Source organism: Corvus kubaryi, unplaced genomic scaffold, assembly GCF_017639235.1.
Source record: "Corvus kubaryi isolate FWS band 111438036 unplaced genomic scaffold, C.kubaryi_AGA036_p1.0 70, whole genome shotgun sequence".
NCBI classification, from domain to species: domain Eukaryota; kingdom Metazoa; phylum Chordata; class Aves; order Passeriformes; family Corvidae; genus Corvus; species Corvus kubaryi.
The window spans coordinates 3,724,595-3,743,386 of NW_024582058.1; the positions used below are offsets into that span (position 1 = coordinate 3,724,595).

General features: G+C 46.8%; 1 protein-coding gene and 1 long non-coding RNA gene across 4 annotated transcripts in view; one reads left to right on the forward strand and one right to left on the reverse strand.

Annotated features, from left to right (window-relative positions):
* LOC121674716 overlaps positions 1–1,612 on the forward strand; it is a 158,490-nt gene extending 156,878 nt beyond the window's left edge. The window contains exon 10 of the long non-coding RNA XR_006019801.1: positions 974–1,612. This is a non-coding gene — a long non-coding RNA (uncharacterized LOC121674716). The remainder of the gene's footprint in view (positions 1–973) is intronic.
* The window catches only part of BMP2 (bone morphogenetic protein 2), a 122,635-nt gene that overhangs the window by 49,793 nt on the left and 54,050 nt on the right, over positions 1–18,792 (reverse strand). The gene's annotated exons all lie outside the window — the stretch shown is intronic.

The window sequence follows — 18,792 nt, forward strand, 5'->3', positions numbered from 1 at the left end:
AACAAAGACCAGCAATTCAATGATTGCCTGAGTGAGAAATTTCTTCAGTATTCCCCCTCTCCCCATCACCTCAAAAAAGTTGAAAAGTGAAATATTGACTGAAAGAACCAAATCCATCCATGTCATCAACATTTTTCATGGGGGAGAGCCGTAGTCCCTGGCTCCCTCCATCATTTACCTTGCAATAATGATATGTTTATGTGTTAACCCCAAAATTAGCTCGGCTGAGCCGGGAATGCCCACAACGGCTCTCTGAGGGACATATTTATACCTGCAGAGCAGGACTGGGTGCAGTCACACACAGGCAGGGCTGGCCCAGGAGAGAGTCCCCGGGATTTGCAGAAGCAGAGCTCAGCAAAGCCTGGCTGAATGGCACCATTAAAGCCTCAAAGGAGAGCCCAAGTGCCAGCCAGCACAAGGAGATAAGGAGCACCCCGGGGAAGGGCACAAAGGTAGCACTGATGAGCAGCGCTTGGCTTTGCTCCCACAGGGGTCACAGCTGGGTCCTCTATTAAAGTTTTCTCAACACAGCAGTATTGAGAATTATACCAAACTACTCACTGGTATTTGACAGTCCTGGCATCAGCAAAGAGAGTCAAAGGCTCTGTTATCTTCTTTTATAAGCTGGAGAATTTGGCTCTGAGGAGACAAAGATCCAGCAGAGCATGTGGGGAGTATCACTCATGTGAGTAAAGTGGCACCTTTGTCTCTCTGAAGGTGCATCCCGGGCTTAGCTACAAGAGCCTCCATCTGGAAATACCAGTGATTGGCAAAAATGCGTCTATTCCGAATTTTTTAAAAATTATCTATTTTACTACAAGGGGAAACTATTTCTGTTTCATTACCAGTATCCTTTTGGAGCAGAAGTTCCTGTGTGCACATGCAGCATCCAGGTTCATCCCACTAAATCATCAGTGTGGCACAGTTGTTCCAAGTCATTTCTCTGTTTGTTTTCAATGTCCCATCCTATCAGCTCAAATGGAGTTGGGAAGAGGTAGAGCAACGAGAACGGGCAGTTCTTGAGGTTGCACCGAATCGAAGGTAAGAAAATATAATAAATTTTATTTCATGCCTTCTTGCCAATTGCTAGAAATGTGCAGTCCATATGAATGCATATAACAAGGAGGGAATGTTGGGAAAACCAATAAAGATTCTGTGGTCTTAACTGTAATGAATGTAGTTTGATATAGAGTCTGTTTTTCACTGCATGGCAAAATGAATCATAAAATACTGGACCTTGAAACTCCTGCATTTTTTAATAATAGCCTGGGGACAGTTTACAGTGTAATGAATTGTAATTAACCCACCTTCAAAATCTTTTATGAGTATTTTGCCAATTAGCTTCGCATGCTTGCTAATGACTCATGGCCAGCGCATGTCTTTACAGAGCAGGGTTTACAGCACACACCAGCCCGGGAAGGCAGCAAAGGGACACAGGATGGGGAGGGACATGCAGGTAAGACCCAACCAGTCCTAGCAACCTACATATTTCAGCATTCAAAGAGCCTTTGCTGCTCTCCCAGCCCCAAAATAACTGCAATAATGTATAGCGACGTCAAAAGGCTTTGGTTTCCGAAGGATTGCGAGGAATGCAAAGGGCTCAAGTCCTGACATCTGTTGTTACTTAGTACCAACATATATAATGCTGCTAATTGCTGAGCCATCTTTGTTTTCCTTACTTAGCACTAGAGTTAGAATTATTTTATTTTTGTGGTTCATGGCTTCCTGCCACTTGCAACACAAAGTCCACTCTAAAGAAAATAAAACAACTATCAGGCTGCCTACTAACACTGTGTGGAGGGCTGGGGCTGTTTCTCCCCCCTCTGATGTTTTAGGTTGTGTTTTTGTTGCTTTTTGGGTTTTTTTTAATTAAGGTAAGAAGAGACAGCAGAGCTGGGACCCGACCAGTGTCACAGCAGAAGGCCACATGGGCCAGTATCCCATCTCCCAGTATCCCATCTCCCAGCATAGCCAGGAGGCGATGCAGGCGATGCAGAATCAGTCCCTCCCCTGCTGCATCCTCGCTCCAGGCAATCTGTGGTTTATGGACTTCCCAAAGCAGAGGCTGCCTCCAGACCAGTGTGTTTTAACAGCCACCCATGGATCTATCCTCCTCAAATGTTTTTGATCCCTTTCTCAGGCCATTTATAACTTTTGGCCTCTGCAACATCCTGTGGCAATGAGTTCTATGGTTTAATTATGCTTTGTATGAAAAAGTGCTTCCTTCTGTTGGTTTAAACCTTCTTGTGTGACAGCACCACCAGGTCCCTCTAATTCTTAGGAGAACCAGTGAACAGCCAGTTCCTATTTGCTTTTTTCTGTGTCAGTCATGATCTGACAGACCTTTACTGAACCTCCTGCTTCTGTCACCCCTTTCCACCCTGAAGGCTCCTCATCTGCTTATTTTTCCATCTTTGTGGAAGCTGTTGCCCATCTCTCCTCATCCTGAATGCTTTCCTTCCTGTGCTTTCCAGTTCAGCCCAACTCTCCTGGAGTTCCATGGCCAGAAAACACACTACCATGGAGATGCAGTTTCACCGAGGAGTGCTGTAATGATGTTTTCTGATTTGTTCCTGCCTCTTTGCCAGCTCATTCCTAACGTGATAGTTGTCTCTTCTGATGGACTTTCAATGATATTTGCAGAGGCCTCCCTGCTCTCTTTGCTCAGTGTTATTTTTAGGGCTCATCTGTGTGGAACTACAGTGAGAGTGAGTTTTCTGCACGTGCTCTGCCTTTGTTGACACTGCCCTGCATCAGCCATTTCACTGCCCATCCACTCGGGATCGTGAACCCTTTCAGCAGTGCTTTGTGGCCAGATTTGCATCATCTGCAAAATTTCTCTTCTCTCTGTTCATCCTTTTTACCAGACTATTTATGAATATGTCTGAACACTATCAAATTAGTATTTCTACAACAACTCAGTTCTAAGTAATGCATGAAACCTCTCTCACACAAAGACGTGGCAGGCACCAGCCAAGGCTTTGAGGGGACCCACCAGTGACCTCCAGTGACTCTGAACATCCAGAGATTTATACCCATCCTCCAAAAAGACAGCCTTTAACTCCTTGTAACTGCAGGAAAGAACTTTCTTTTCTCCTCTCTTATCATGAAGCCTTGTTGCAGACAGTTCTTAGGCACTTGAGTTTGTTGGCACGACTCTCTGAACTCCTCTGAGCATGTTATCAATACTGAGTGGGTAAGCAGGAGAAATCAGTGATAAGAAGGCCCATCTGGTGTGTCAAGTATTTCATTCCCCAGCCAGGGATATGTCATTTGTTTATTATTTTTAATAACTCGCAGTCTGTCCCTGTTGGTTGTGCAGACCATGGAACATGGGTTGGTAAGAAAGACTCAGCTACAGCAGAGCCTTTTATTGCCAGATACAGAATCTCTTCTGTTTATAGGTGAACTGCACACCTTTTGCTCTGAATTCCCTAAGTTCACCAGCCAAACCCACAGAATCTGTCCTGGATGTCCTATTTCAGGAGACCTGAGAGGTGGGCTTGGCTTGGTGTGCCTAGGGAATACCCATTGCTGCTCTCAGCTGCCCTCTTTTCAGGGAATTCTCAGCTACACTAGAAGTGTAGTTTCACCTGAAACTGTCCTGCTTGCACACTCTGGCTGAAGAGATTTTTCCCTTTGCTGTACCATGGTACAGATCCAGTTCTCCTGGAGGATCAGCTCTCATGGCAGTGTGAAACCCCACAGGGCAGTTAGCATTGCCAGGCCATTTCTTTGTGTCACTAAATGTCACCACTGCTCTGTTCCCCCGCGTTGTTCTCACTTCCCCATCAGTCGGCTGTCCCAGGGTTTTGCAGGAAGGGCCAAACTTGTGATAAACTTCACCTGAGGCTCACCTTGTGCCTCATCCTTGAAAGCCATGTGTTTGGGAAGCATCCCTGAGTGCTGTGACTCAGGTCTGCCCTGGCTCTGTTGTGGTGCCACGTGGAGTTATCAGGAGTTTCTGAGCGTTACCCCTCTGGGTGTTGCTCCGTGCTCCGCTGTGCACCTGGAGAACCTCTTTGCTGGACATGCAGATAACCCACTGCAGAATTGTATCACAAACATGAGCCTGGGGCTTGCAGAGAGCCTCAGTGGAAAGGGAGACAAGACTTACTGCAGGAACTGTACAATGCTTACTGTGACTCTTCAGAGTTGAGCACCATGTTTGGACCACAACTTTTTCCAAAGAAAAACTGTAGCATCTGCATATTTCCAACTGCACTGATCCTGCTGCAGTGACCTCAATTGTATTCCCAAATCTTCAATCTGATTTTCCTCTTCTTAGTTCAGCAGGAGCTTTGCCTGTACTGTGCAGGACTGGACCATCAGTGTACATCCAGGTCATGGAAAAATATTATTTCTGTACTAAATGAGATCACTGTGACCCCAGTGTAGAGGGACTGCACTTACAGTCCCAACCACTTCACACACAGTGTGGACTTTTCCTCACTGGTGCCCAATCCTGAATCAGGGAATGGTGGCATTAAATTCAATCAGGACAGGATTATATGGGTTATTTTAGTCCATCTAACATGTCACAAAAATGTGTTGAATTTTTTTTCTTTAAAGAGCAAAATAAAACATGTGGTTAGATAATCAGTGGGAATCACTAGATACCTACACAGGAGAGCTGCAAGCATGGAAATACTCAGATACATATTTGAAGTAACACCACAGGTTTTTTGGGTGGGATTCTTTGCCCTGCTGCACTACGTCTGGACAAATAATTTGGATGTTGACTACTCAGGTAATGTAATCCAAAATCCTGTTGCCTGTGTTGCAAACAGAAGAGGAGGAGAGAACATTTCATTCCCATCTCAGGCAGAGCAGAGCACAGCTGTGGTGTTTCATTGCAGGCAACACCACTGCTGTAACCCAGCAGAGCACTGGTGGGGGGTGTGCACTGAAATTATTGCTCTTCTGCCAAAGGGCTGAGGCAGAACGAGTTATTTTTTGCTTTTTTTTTTTCTTCTCATTGACTCCAAAGCATAAAAGCAATCAGTGTTCCTGCAGTGCAACAGAAACTGCACGTGTGACATCAGCAGCCTGCCATGCTGGGAGCTGTTTCTGTGCACAGAAAGGGAGGTCTAACGTGCCTGGGGGGGAGGTGATGGAGGTGTGGGGACTTGCAGACTGGCCAGCTGAATTTTCCCATTCTGCTGCTGTGCCTTTCATCCGCTGCAGGACAGTACTCTCAGGACTGAAGCCAATCCAGGTGTGCTGGAATTATCATACATCCTATCACAGAATCTCTGAGGTTGGAAAAGACCTTTGAGATCATCGAGCCCAGCCTTGATCACCACCCTTGTCAACCAGACTGTGGCACTGAGTGCCACGTCCAGTCCTTTCTTGAGCACCTCCAGGGACACTGACTCCACCACCTCCCTGGGCAGCCCATTCCAATGTTGACCAACCCCGCCAGTGAAGAAATTCCTTCTGATGTCCAGCCCGAACCTATCAAAACTTTCAGGACAGATCCAATCCCATCACTGATTAGCATCTCTCTTTTTTTATCCATTTTAGCACTTAGCTTCTAACACTTGGTGGAAAAATAATTGAAAGGCTGGAAGTGGCCACTGCACCCATGAGTAAAACGCTGTCCATTTTACAATGGGCCAGTTCATGCATTTGTCTGTAAATTCCTCCATGCCTCTTTGTTTAGATGCTTGCTCCTTATTCAGGATTATTCACTAAGCTCTTTTATTTTTGACATCACCCACAGTTTAAAAAAGAACCTTTCCCCATGTTAACAAGCTATACATGAAGCAGCTCCTCAAGCTGGGGCAGCTCAGTGGCTCCCCTTGGATCGGTAACACTGAACTAAGGACACGTTTTTTGGGAGGGTCTTTGTGGTTACCTGCATTCTTTTGGTCTAAGCATTCATTTCTTAGGCAGAAACGTAATTTGTATATAATCTTTTTTTCCCTGATAAACAGATTTTCTGATGTCCTTTCCAAACAGTAGCTGGGAACCTGGGTCTAATTCCAGCCTAAATCTAGCTATGGCATCTATTACCAGTCTTGCACCACTGCACCCCTTTGCCTAAAGAGTTCTTCTTTCATTCTTTAGACAGAGAGACAGAGCTACATCATACTCTAAGTTAGAGAGTATAGTTACACCAAGCGACCCAGGGACTTCTGCCAACTTGGAAACAAGATATGAACTAAAGAGTTTCTATTTTTGCATTAAAATGGAAACAGGTGGGAAGGACTCGTGGAACTTATCAAGCCAAATAAATGCTTTTTTTCGTGTTCAAATTCGAATGGAATGGAAATTACAATCTTCCAGTGTTGCTGCAGAGCAGCAATATTGGGTTTCTCCTTACTCAGCCTTTAGCAGTAAGGAACCAGGTACAATGGAGCTGGAATTCTGGAATTTGCTTTCTAACCCCATCTAAGTCTCTCCTAGGCCTGCCCTATTTTGAGTTATTGCTCCACCTGGCACAGGGGATGTTATTGGCTCTGGAGAGAAGAGTCAAGTCTTGCAGTAGTTGTTTTTATAGACTGCTAACTGGAGAATAAGAACAGGAATGAACTGCTGGATGGCAGAAATCAGTGGTTTTCCCTATTCCTACCTAATTTATGGCAGTGAACGTCCGCTCCCATGCTGAGTTAGGTGCTTTGGCTCAGCTCAGGTATTTGCTGTGTGTCAGCACCGAGCCAGTGTGTGGTGGAGATCAGAGCCACACCAAAGCTCTGCCTTTTGAGCCAGACCTCTCCCACCCCCTTCCTACCTCCACGTTGGAACAAAACCTGAGGGAACTGCCCCAGCGGAGGTGGAGCGTGTCCCTAGGAGGACTTCCTGAAGTAAAACCCACATCCAAATAATTTTTAAAATTATGACATAGTATAAATGGGACAGACTTTACCAAAACACTTTGTTATCCCTTGCCCAGAGGGTAGGAGCAGCTGCAGCACTGGTTGGACAAATAAGTAATCAACTGGATGGACAGACTCCTCACTGCCTTCACTGACCCTTAATTAACTGTTTCCAGTAAATAGCCCTGGCTCTGTCATTATTTTAGAGCAGGAAGGTATTGATCCAAGTACGGCAAATGTTGCCATCAGCCCAGCCACAGATTCACCCATGTGAAATCCCACTGGAATCGAATGGATTTGTCCAGCTGCATCTGTTCGGCTCAGCAAAGAGCCTGTGACTATGAGCATGAGCTGTTCCAGTAAAATGTCCTGCATGGCCCATTCCGTGGGGCTACACAGCGTCTGCAGTGCTCCATGCCCCAGGCACCAGGGCAGCCGGCTACTGACAGTAAGCTCCAGGTCTAAATGAGCTTAAAAGGGGATTCAAACACTTCTCCTGTTATCAAACTGCATGTTTAATTTGAATTAAGAACAGCTTTCTGTTATGTTAAGGTTTGGACGGTTGGCCAGTAATAGACATATGTATTTAACTTTTTTTTACCATTTTATGCTTCCTGGTATTTCTTGGTTTGCAACAGAATCTGAAATCCAAAGAGCAAAGTATTTGCAAAAGCTCTATGGCCTCAAGGTCTTTCAACTCCCCAACACCAAGAGGAGATGAAAATCTCACAAGACAGGCTATTCTTCTGAGGCTCTCAGCCCAGTTTCCAGGAACTGAGGCAGGTTGAGTGCATCCAGGGGGATGGACTGAGGAGGGAATACTCAGGTACTATTCAACAGTGCAACCAAACCATTTAAGGTTTGCCTGTCACTTGTCTAAACACATGTTTCAAAAGGGAATAAAATAAAAGGAAGAAAAATACCCTGCCTGGGAATTCTTACCCGGTGACTTGCGCAGCCCAAGAGCTGGGTAATTCTCCTCAACTGAATAAACATCGGAGGCAGCCTGAGAGCAATTTGGCTCCAGAGCAAATATTGTTGCTGAATTCTTTGCACCTGCAATGGCCAGGGAACTGATAATACACCTTCTCCACACCTTCCTATGCCAGGCTTTGGAAAGCAACCAGGAAGCATCTCCCGTCTGCTACAGCACAGAGGTTTGTGCAGGCAGGGCTGCAGGCGAGACCCCGCTGGTATAATCACAGCCACATCCCAAAGGGAGCTGTGGCTGTCAGCCTCACAGAGGGGAGCTGCTGGTGGCCTCCTTGAGGGATTCAAGGACCAAGCAACTGGAAAGAGGAAATGAGCTGTGGGTAATGGTCTCTCCTGTTCCCACGTCAGGCACATGAACACAGTGATGGCTGACGCCCCTGTGAGCACATAAACTGGAGTTGATCAGCACCGAGGCTGCTCGGCTAACAGGGCCTCAGGACAGATAAAAGCAGGGGGTAAATTGTATTTTAAAATGTTTCTGCTGTAAATGAATGTCTTCCCCTGGAAGAATTCTAGGCAGAAATATATTTGCCTAATAAAGAGATCTTGCATCTCACTTGGAATGTAATTCAGTCCTGACTCACAAGTTACTGGGTTTATGCCACTCTTTGAGGATATTAGACTGTATTCCCCTTAATTTTTAGTACATTTGGTGAAATTGCTGTGGTTCTGTCTTGTACAGAGAACTTTTCAAGTTATTTGCCTTTATCAAAAGCACAGAAAAAAATGGACAAGCTCTGTGTTCCACTGGAATGGTTTGTCCTCAGTACATAAACTGTTGCATCACAATTTGCCACCCTGCATTGCACTAGCTGTAGAATTCAGTCATTTAGTCCTGTACAAACCCCAACAATTTTAAACATATAAAAAATAAACAATGCATTTATTTATTACATAAAGCACACGTAGTTCAACAGGCTGGTGTTGAGCTGGCTTTGCTCACTCACAGCCCCAAATTCCTGGACAGTAGTAATGAAGGTAGGAAGTTTTATACTGTGAGGAATTCACAGCCTTAGGAGGGTTTTTTTTGAATTTTGTTTTTAAATTATACCTACAAACACATGCAGAGGGTCCTTGTTTTTAGTCATCTCAACATTCTCCATCTCTGTATCAGCTGGCAGGTTTAAGAACAAGTGACAGCAAAACAATTTGGGCTGAGAAAAAAATGCTGGATAAAGAGGAGAAAAGATGTGAAGACAGGGAGCAGATTATTAGGAGAGAGCAAAAAAAGAGACAACACTGAATTACAGCACCTAAGTTCAAAAGAATTATGCCAGTTTCAGTTAGCTAAGTAGCTGTGAAGACTACCAGATATTCCTTATGATTCTTAAGCATATTAACTGATAATTATTCATATCTGTCCATGAAAATTAACCCTCACAACAGCGCAATTTAATCACTGCAAATTCAGATTGGCAGAAAAAGCGCTCTGGGCTTTGTATCACTTGACTGAGCTTAGCAAATGAAAACAGAGGAGATTTGGTTGATCCTCCACAAAGCTTTTAGGATGTGACATGATCAGAAAGGAGCAGGACAGTCTCGTGATTAGGTTTTGATTGCAAGATAGTGCTGAGCACTAAACAGGACTCATGAGCTGTGCTGCTTCCGAACCCCGCTGTGGGGGAATGAGACCCCGGGATGAGCATGATCCCTCTTTGCCTGTTTTGTCCCTTGGGACAAGGAGCAGGATGTGCCCTGGCAATGTATGGATGTTGTTCCTGCAGCAGCACACAACTAAGGAATGAACCTGAACAAAACCTAACATTTTCTGGCCAAAAAGGGGAGGGGCCCTGTAAAACCCAGTGCGTCAGAAAGTGTCCTGCTGTTCTCACCACACTGACAGAGCTCCAGTCATCTACCTGGTACCCCCAACCATTCATCCCTGCTGAAGGCATTCCCACAGAGGCACAGTGCGAATAGCTGGAGTATCCCAAGGTCCCTGAAGGAGCAGCCCCATTAGCAGAGCCTCTGTTAGATCCAGCCCAGACTTCCCCACAGTACCACATCATAAAACCATCATGCATCTGGCCCAAATTTAAGGCACAGTTAGCAGAATTGATACAAGAAAGAAACCAAGGACTGAATTAGTGACCCACGAGGTTATTTGGGTTTTTTTTCCACATCCCAGATGAAGTGAGGAGCCATGTGAAGAAGTCCTGCATCTGCGTCCAAACCCTTCCCAAACGCTCTCTAGGTTTTTTACACTCTTTCAAACACCTTCATTACCTGCCCTTTTTTTTCTTGCCAGGAGAGGTTAACAAAATTACCGAGGGATGAAACATTCTTGAAACATTCTTTCTGGCTCATCAAACAGGATTAGCGGATGAGTTACACTGGGTGGTGCACACCTGAAGGAGAGGGGCGGTGGGGCTTCACCATCACCTTGTCCTCTTCAAGGAGTCACTGCAGAATGTGGGGTGTGCACATACGTGGCTTGGTGGGTTTGGAGAGGAGGGAAAGGGATAAAGCCCCCTGAGTGCTCACTGCTGAGGCTGCCCGAGTGCTGGCGTTGTTCTGTGTTTGGCCAGTGCTGCTCCAATCACACCCATGAGCATGGCACACACATGGAAATCGCCCAAACACCTGTCCCCGTCAGCCTGTCCGGCTGCAGAAGGGCCAGGTGAGCCAGCAGGGCAGAGCTCCATGCCTTGGGAAAGCTCAGCTCTCCCTGAGCCTTCACCTCCTTGCTGGGGAAGGCTGTGTTCCTTGGCAGCACACAGATGTGACAACCAGATGGTTCTAACCCCCAGCAGGGAATGGTCTGCTCTGCCTTACCCTATGAAAAGTGGTGTTTCCAGCTTCCCACCAGACAAACACTCTTCCTATCAAAATTTTTTTCAATAAACTGCACAGGTTATCAAGATCCTCCACATCTGACTTTGCCCAGCACCTTTGTTCTTCCAACAACCTGCCCTGCATCACTGACAGGTTCCAGTGTTCCCAGGGTGTAAGTTTGTTCCCTCCTTTTGTCTGTACTTTTGATCTGTCACCACCAGTGGGTTATGAAATAAAGCTCTGCATGTCCCTTGACAATTATATTTACTTAGGTGGCCCTGGCAGCCCAAAACATTTATGGTCATTGCAATTTAAAACTTTTTGTTGCAGTCTTGAGTATCTCCTGAAAATAGAAATGAAAATGGGAAACACAAATGTTTTATAGATTATATGCATGTCTTCTAGAGGTAGTAGCCAGCTAAGCAGAAGGTAAGGGGAAAAAAGCAGAGATTAAAATCTAGGTCAGAACAAATGTTGGACAAGAGCCCACCCTGTCAAGTCCCAAGCATCCCACAAGAGAAAGAATGAAAGGGAGCAAAAAGGGATTTTTTTTTTTTTTTTAAAGGGGAAATAGTGGCCTTTTCAAACATCCCATATTATGGAAAAAAGACATTTCAGAAATGCTATTCAGAAATGCTATTTCAAACAGAAAAGCATTCCGTCTGCTTCTAGGACAGCCATTACTGGCCACTAATTTTACAGATTCTTCGTTACTTGTGCCACTGGCTTGTGCTTGTCTTGCTGTGCTCCTCCTTCAATCCCAGCCTCACCTCTGGCTTGCTGCTCCCCAGTCTCTCCTGCTCCAGACACAAAACACCAAGCCCTTTGGTCTGCTCAATCCCCACAAAAGCAACACAACCCCCGTCTTACCTCCAGAGCAGCCAGACTCAGGTGTTCCCATGCACGGGTGGGCACCAGCACCAGGACCTGTTTGCACTCCCTGTGCTCCTCTCTCAATCTTTTATAAGCCATGGGCACAAGAGCCAGTTTTTCCCAGATCCCAAGCATTTGGGTGCTGCAGATTTCACACCAGTTAACCCCAAAGAGGGAAAGTAGCCCTGTGGCTACTGCAGGGGGCAGGACCCCGTGCCGGCTCTGGGGAAGGTGCAAGGATCGGAGCAAGCCGAGGCACAGCCTCTGCCATGCCCACGCCCCTGCCTGCAGCTGAAGCATCAGCAGGTGCCAGGGCTGCCTGTCCCGGTGAGGAGACAGCAGCCACAGCCATTGAGGACCGAGGTTCGTGCTGCAGTGAAGTCATGGCCTTAGGCTACGTTTTTTCAAAAGCAGCAGCATTATTTTAAACGCTTCACTTTCAGAAGTAACTCAAGCACTTCAGCAGTGAGTCTTGCTGGCTCACAGTGAGGTTTACACCCGCAACTGCTTTAAGTTACCCCTGGAACAGGCTCCAGGCTCCCACCATTTCACTGCTGCTCTGACTGAGATCTTCAGGACAGGGACTCTCACCCCTGAGATTGGGTGTTAAAATCCATGCCTAAATCACTGGCTTGTTTGGGTGCCAAGATGTCCAAAATAATGGTTGGTCTTTTTATTGTGGGGCTGACCCTGCATTCCTCGTGGAGTCAAAGCTCCCTTCACTTCAGAAAGGTGCAGGGAAAAGCAGCCCACCATCTTGTTGCCAAATCATTCTCCATGGGAGATTTGATTTGAAACTCACAAAATACCAGGATTTAGGAGAGGAACTGGCCGCAATGTGATCATAAGAACATACCAACATTGTAGTTCCCCACCCTTTGATCTTGGCGCTTTAATGATTAATTAGTGCTAAAGTGCTGGAAAAATACCTCACTTGAGGCAGTTTAAAGCTTCTCTTTGTATAGATACAAACTATGACTCACATGAAAGGATAACCCAGTACTGCAAGAGGGTGAGATTAACACAGAAGCCTCTGGTCACATGTAGGTGTTTGCCCAACTGGACAAATGGGAGAATCTGCTCAGCTTTAGGGACTGTTTCCATTGAACTGCCTACATTTTCCATCGCTTGCACTGCAAGAAAGGCTGTCAGCATGAAGGGAAATCCATCCCTTAGAAAGAGACACGTTCAAGGAGGTGTGAGCCTTAAAGAAGCATCACATCCTATGGCAATCTGCAGAAAATATTCCTCACCTGGGGTGGTTGGAGAGAAGCCATTTTCCCCTTCCTCTGTCACAACTGTGAAGGATTTAAATACTTCCAAATATGCTCCAAGGTGTAAGTCCCACTGCCACCAGTGCTCAGGACAAAGCATGACATGGGGAGGGAAAGCTTTCCTTGCATAATCCTGCAGAGTTTACAAGTACTGCGCCAAAAATGAGGTGTTGACCTTAGGTATTCCCAGCCCTGCTTCCCACCCTTCTTCTTTGGCCATCTGATCCTGTGCATGCAGGGGTGCAGGACAGGACAAGAGCACTCAACCCATCAGAAATGGCTGAAGTGCCTCCTCAGCCAAAACCCACTGCAGTGTGGAGACCCCAGAACCAAAGTTCTCTGTAACCTTTCTTCTCCTAAAGACCTCTAGGCCAAGTCCCCCCAGCACTGGGCTGGGACAGGGAGTGCCTCCAGGCTGGATTTCCACCTCTGCCTGCTGGTGGGAGCAGCCACAGCTTCTTGGAGAGAGACCTGTGTGCGGGGGTTGTACATGGCCTGATAAATCAGGAGACCTTGCCAAAACAAAGCGAGTAACACACAGCCCTTTCCTTACCCTGATTCCAGCTGAGTGCTGCAAACGCCTTCTGAATGATGTCAGGTTTGCAGCAGTGCACATGGAGCCTGCTGCCCACAGCCTGCAAGTGGAGCTGACTTTGTCCAGGGACAAATTTCAGGAAAGGTTTGCTTGGGGTATCTTTTCTACAGGGGAACTTCCAAAAGAAGTGCCATAACACCAGTTCTAGTTTGGATCCTTCATACCTCCATCACTGCCAGGCTCTGGGCCCTCAGAATAAGGCACCATCCATTATGGCACAGTTTGCCAGTGAATTTAGGATTCATTTCTCCACGCATTCAATGTTTCCATCCATAGCATGGGTGTGGGATAACCCTGAATTGATTTGCTTTGAGATCATCACATCAAAGGTGCCCTTGAAGCAGAGATCATTAGTGCTTTATTGGAAGAAAGTAGATTTTGTTATTCACTGGCAAAGCTACTGGAAGTGCTCTTGGTGGAACCTGAAAGGCAGAAGCATTGGCTGGACTTTGTGTTCCTTACAAGCACTGAGGCTGAGCTCAAGTCCGGTGAAAGGGCAGCTGAGGTGGAGCACAGCCCGGTCAGGTAACGGAGGGGCAAGGCCAGAAGGATTGGGGCAAGCCCACATCACACAAAACAGGAAAATTGTTTTCTGGATTTGACATCCAAAGCCAATTGGCCTCAGAGGAATCACATACGATCCCCAAATTGAATCGAAATCTGAGGTAGGAATACAGAATTCCTAGCCTGTATAATGACAGCTCTCTGCTCCCAGTGCTTTGATCCTATCCCAGTTAAAGCAGAAGGGAAATGTTCATATAAATAGCATTAGGTAGAAAACCAGAACTCCAGCTAGGAGAATTTCTGAGCATGCAACATTAGTTGTGCTGTGAATTTTGGAGGCAGCAAGGAGCCCCTCTTCCCTCAAAGCAGGGCATTTGCCTGGAAGATGTGGAAACCCAAGGGCAAGTAATTGATCTCAGCCAAGCAGGGTCATTGCTTGGACTCAGGATTCCCACATAACCAGGAATGTCAGACCCTAGGCTGGTGCACAGAAATATAGGGATAAGAAGGGGAGAATCTATCTGCTGTGTGTCTGTCTCTATCCGTTCTTTTCTCCTCCTCCCTCAATTCCATCTAGGACTAAAGACCTCATCCCTTCAAACAACCTGTCCAAAACTAAACCTAGGTAAAATTTCAGCCTGAATGACAAGAAACACTCTTAATAAGTCTAGGAATAAAGATTTGAAGATCCTTATTATGTACACAAGAGCAGCTGCTTTCATCCTAAGCGTGAATGAAACTTGCAGGATGGAAAATGCAATTCACAGATGAATAAGCAGCAGTTGTCCTGCACTGCAAATGAGCCAAAGCAGGGAATACAGGGAATCATGGAGTCACTGGTGGCTGGTGGCTTTGGTATCTCCCTCATCACAGACAGGGAGCTCACGGGCAGCCCAAAGAAGCTACAGAAGAAAGCACCTCCCTGCCTGGCTAACAGGTAACAGAAGATCCCTGTGCAGAGCAGGGTGAGCGACACCAGGAAAGGCAGGTGGCAGCACAGGGAGGGGCAGGGTGTGCTCACCTTGTCCTGGCAGAGCACGGCTGCTCGCCACCTTCATCCGCTTTCATCTCTTCTGGCTACAAGGAGCAGATGGGGCCAGGAGCTGGCCTTTGGAGCAGGGCTGTGGATGGAGCCCACTGCTTGCCATGTGCTCTTCCAAGCCATCCATTCCCATCTCCCTGTGGCAGCTCCTTCATTGACTGTGGTCTGAGCTTTGGGTCTGCAGTGAAACTCGAAGTCTTGGCAGATTCCTCATGCCTCTGGATTCCAAAGAGGACACCTCTGCAGGTCTGGGATCCATACTGGAAACTGGCCACTGCTTATAAGACACGGCTGCTTTGCCCTAAAAATAGTTAGCGGCGCATTCAGAGCTGGAGGAAACAGAGACAACGCTTCTGAACTCAGCTCTGAGCACTGTTTACCCCTTAGGACATCCAGTAATGTTTCCTTCCAGGAGTAACCACTGGGAGATATCCACACATCTGCCTGGCTTGCAAGGATGTCAGGAGAAAAGCTCTCAACAAAGAGCTGTATCTTACATCACACCCTCGATGCAGGAAGCCCCAGGGCTTTGGCATACCTTTGTGAGGAGCACATTCCTAAATCGAGGGCTCTCTCTTCGCAGGAACACCCTATCCTCCAGCACCAATACACTTAATCCCCAGCCCCATGGGCAGAACTTCCCACCACCCACAATTCCTGGGTGATGCAGTGAATTCTGTTTATAGCCAGATACACCGCTGGCAACCAGCTAATTGCCCAGCAGCAAAAGCAGAGGAATGAGAGTCAAAGAGCCATTTCCCAGTGCCAAGCTCCCCAACTCTTCCTCCCTTTCCCTCCCTCTCTCTCCAGAAAAAGAAAACCAAAAAGACAGGGCATGTTCAGCACATTGAAGTGCTTTGAGACTCAACTGAGTAATCCACTCGTTCTTTTTCTTTTCAGAACTTAGTAAACCAGGATCTGCCAGTATTTCCAGACACAAAATGCAACAGTGAGTTTGTAGCTCCTGAGGTTCCATATTCTGTAGGTGTTCTTGTGCATTTCCCCATTACAATTTCGATGGAGTAATCCCCCTTTTTTTGTCCTGGCTATCTTTGAGAGATTTATCAGAACAATCCAGGCTGGTTTTGTAAATTTGAGTGCATGTTGCTGATGCAGATAGCTTTTCAGCTGGACAAAATTTTTGGAAGGAAGAGATTCCATGTTCACTTATTTTTCTCAGGCTCATTCCAAAAAAGAAAGCCAACCCCTGCCCTATTTTGGACAGGTGGAGGAGAAAAATGGATGTAATGGACATGTCCCAAAACACATGCTACAGAACCAGGCTCATTTTGTCTGGCAGGAGGCCCTGATGTGTCTGAAAAAACAGAAGGAAAGACCCCCAGCCCCACCAAGAACAAAGGCAGGAAAACCCAAACCCCAGTGTGGAGGGCAAGAGGTGAATTGGAGCCCTGCTCCCGGTCCCGCTCTGTGCTGAACTCCCCGTGGGTCGATGCCGGCTGGGAGGAGCGTGTTCCCTTGGGCTGTGGCAGCCAGACCGGTTTGGTGACTGCTGCATTTGCTTTTCCCTGGCCCCCGCACTCCAGGTGCTGCCCCTCATAATCCTAATCCATCCCTGTGGTGCAGTGCCCCGTCCTGCCTTCCTGCACAACAGCGCAAGCAGCTCCTGGGTTTTCCTTATGATCAAGAGGAGGAAGATGATCCTATGGCTGCAGGGAAGGATTAGAGCTTGGAATCTGTGCCCTATTTTGGGCTATGCTGTTGGGCAAATTGAATTATCTATGCTTTCCATAGTTCCTTGTAAAGAAACTTTACACTTGGAGATGAGGACATTATCCTACTTCCTTCCCACTTGGAATGAAATATCTGTCGATTCTTTGCAAGATGCAAATCCCACACAAATATGCCTGCAGATACTTTTCAATGGATTTTATACCTAGAGGGTCCCATTGGAATGCAAATATCCAGCCCTTCCCAATTAAACAAGTTTCTGTACCACAGATAACCTAAGCTAAAGGAAGTGGAATAGTCCATATGGAAATAACCATCCCATTTAAAACATTACTAAAACTGTTACCTTTCAGTGCACCTGGAAAGGAATTGTCGATGGCAAAGCACCAGTGGAGCACAAAGCCAGAGGGAAGTGCCTCTTGGAGCCACCTTTCTGTGCTGTCTCAAGGTCTTGGGAGAGCTGGAGAGACACCAGCAGGGCCATCACCTGCCCTGAGCTGGCAGAGGAGACAGGGGGCCCTGAGCCCCACAGGTGAGGGGATCCATCCCAGGTGTCACAGCTCTCTCAGAGGTAAAAGCCGATCCTGCTGGAACTGCTTCATCCCCCAGTGAACGCCGGGGCTGCTGCAGGATGTGGCAGAGGCACCCAAATAGGAAAGTCTCAGAAAGAAAAAATCTGCTGTACTGTCTCCTGCCATCAAAGCTGTGTCAGAAGACTGGATTTGTGTGTGTTTTCCTGAAGACACAAAGCCCCTACATGCTGATCCCATTTTAGCCCATTTAAGAGTCCAGCCAACAAAATCACTTTTGGTTCAACTTATTCCTGGAAGCATGTGGGGCACTGACCCCAATATCTCAAAGCAAAGTCCCAGCTCTTCTGCAAAACCTGGGATCATTTTTTCCAACCAGTGTCCCATCTCAGCTATGGAAAATCGCCTTCTAAAGGGGCAAATACCATTTTTCATCAGTGTAACAGCACACTACAGCTACAACACACATGGTTGTCGCTTGTTTAATTAAGGAGCTTAATTTCCCTCACTTGTCTGTTAAGGCATCACACAGGTGTTTCATTTCAGAGTGCATTAGTACATGAGGCTCTAAGCCTAAAAGCTAATTTTTAACTTAACCTAATAATGTTAGTAATAACGACCTGTGATTACTGGCTTGTGAATCAGAACCTGTGATACTTAAAATAATTAGCACCAAAACCTAACTAGTACCTTGCTAAATTCAGTATCAGCCCTAAACTCTTAGCACTGAATTGAACTTTAAACTGAATGCTGGTGTGGGCTTCCCCACCCCCCTGTATTTTATCAAATTTCATTTTGGAAATGTAGTTAAAGTTTTGATCACCAATCTTTTCTTGGAGGAAGAAACTGTGGTATCAGCACTAGGTACAATTTGATTAAAAAACAATGTGCTCCCTGCTGTGTTTGGAGCACACCTTTCCCCCCAGCTGGGGAATTGCTGCAGGAATTACCACACTGACCCAAACCTGTGGCCAATGAAGCCCATTAAGCTCTTAGTGGACACCTCTGGGGGCTTCTGAGGGTGACAGAAACCAGCTGGCTTTGGGAAAGGAAGCTTGGCTAAACCTTGGCACAGGAGATTCCTCAGTGTCTTTCCACCCCAAGAGAAAATCATATCCTCACCCTTTTCACATCTCTTTTTGACAGCCAGCCTTTCCTCCAAGGTCAGACAGAGACTCAGCTGTCCTCTGCCTCTGGAAAGGAGATGCCTGTTCCTTAGGCGGTGGCTGGCACTCCTGGTAAGTGAAGGTGTAAGAAGAGAGGCTCAGAGCCCAGGGACTGGCTCCCCTCTAACAGCTGCAGGAGAAACAAAAACCTTTCCCAAAACACACTCAACAGCAAAGGAGGAGACAGAAGGGCTTTGAAGTGTAGCTCTTCCTCTTGGATCAAGTGGGAAGAGGTGGGATCACAGCAGGCGCCTGTGAGCAGCCAGTAATTACGGACATGAAAGTGGGATGACTTGGAGGAGGTCAGGAGCTCTCAGCAGCGTGTGGCTCATAGGCTTTTCCCAGGACCCCACAGCTTGCCCGTGACCATCTTATTTTGTGGCTCAGGCTCCTGTTGCTGACAGGAGCAGCTCCCAGCTGATGCCCCACCACAACGCAGGGGTTTGGAGGCCACACCTGACAGACGGACCCGACCCAGGCTGGTGGCTGCAGCATCCAGGGCACCAACCCCAGCTGGGAACCAGAGACAA